Source organism: Bos indicus, chromosome 6 (assembly GCF_029378745.1).
Source record: "Bos indicus isolate NIAB-ARS_2022 breed Sahiwal x Tharparkar chromosome 6, NIAB-ARS_B.indTharparkar_mat_pri_1.0, whole genome shotgun sequence".
Classification (NCBI taxonomy): domain Eukaryota; kingdom Metazoa; phylum Chordata; class Mammalia; order Artiodactyla; family Bovidae; genus Bos; species Bos indicus.
In genome coordinates, this window is record NC_091765.1 from 46,213,928 (window position 1) to 46,215,362 (window position 1,435).

The window sequence follows — 1,435 nt, forward strand, 5'->3', positions numbered from 1 at the left end:
AATCAGGAGAGTCAGGGAAGGCTTCTCTGAGGAAGTGGTACCTGACCAGAGGCCTGAAGGATGAACAGAAGGTATTAGGCAGCAAGGGGAAGAAGGAACATTCTAGGCGGAGGGAATAGCAGGTCCAAAGCTCTGCGGAGAAGGGATTTCAGGAAGGGACTACAAGAAGTTAATTAACTCTTATTACAGCTGAGGAAGACCCAGGGACTCAGGAAAGGACTGTCACCTTTCTGGGAGAACAGACTAAACAATTTACAAGGTTCTCTTTTTATATGGTCTCAAATTTCGGAGTTCTGTTTTCCTCTTTTTTTTTTTTTAATTTGCAAGATGATACTGGGTGGTGCTCCACATGTTGAAAGAAACTTCTCTAGTAATAAATTGTAGAAATGATCCCTGATAATATAGTCTTTGTGACCCTTTCAACTTCTCATTTTTATAAAAAGAATTCTATAGAAAATTTACAAGAATAGAATAAAGAACTCCCATAAGTCTCCAGTAGGATTTGTCATTTGTTGAAATTTTGCCAATTTGTTTTCTCTATCATCTACCTATTAGTCAATACATTGTATATACACACTACAGTACATATTATTATTGCTGAGTCATTTAAGAGTATATTACAGACAGCACAATCTTCATCCTTAAATACTCCAACATGCATTTCCTAAGAATGAGGTTATTCTCTTATATGACTATGGTACAGTGATGAACTTCAAAACTGGGTCTGTATTCTAGGGTTCTATGACCTCTTTAAATATCCAGGGTCATCAACATCAAATCTATACTGAGCATCTGCTGTATGCAAGATGCCATCCTCTGAACTGAGTGTTCAGACTGTTATGATAAGCAAATCAATAGGCAGATATTTACATTGAAATGTGGAAAGAGTGATAGCAAATGCAAGCAGGAATGCCAGGGGAATGTGGAGGAAGAAAATCTGGGCAGAGACATCTAGCTGTCTATCCCATCTATCCCATTTTCCTCTTCTTTCTCACTAACTGGGCCTTAGGGTTTCCAATGTACCCAACTCAAAAAACTAGATTCTCCAATTTCTCTTTCAAGACATCGAAGATGGATAAGCAAAAGTCATTGGTCAGAACTTCTGGGAAAGCTTATTAAAACAGTCTAGCCACCTGGGAGGCACACACTTTGGTTTTGGATACTTCTTCCTTCCTGCTGCTAGAAATATCATTGTGATAGCTAGAGCTGCAGCAGCCATCTTGCAGCCACGAGGTTGCATTAAAGCTGGAAACAAATGTTAAGAATGGTAGAGCATAAAGCCACAACAATCCCGGGTTGTTGGTGATAAACTAGAGCTACCATATAACAAACTTGAACTGTCAACTCCAAGCTCTTTAAGAGGAAGGAATTAAAACTATCTCATTTAAGCCATTAATTGGGTTATTTGTTACATATAGCTGAATTCAATCCTAAT

The 1,435-nt window shown here is 38.4% G+C and overlaps 1 pseudogene; it reads right to left on the reverse strand.

The window, feature by feature from the left end:
* Positions 1 to 332: 332 nt before the first annotated feature.
* On the reverse strand, positions 333 to 409 carry LOC139183742 (small nucleolar RNA U3; annotated as a pseudogene).
* Positions 410 to 1,435: the final 1,026 nt, after the last annotated feature.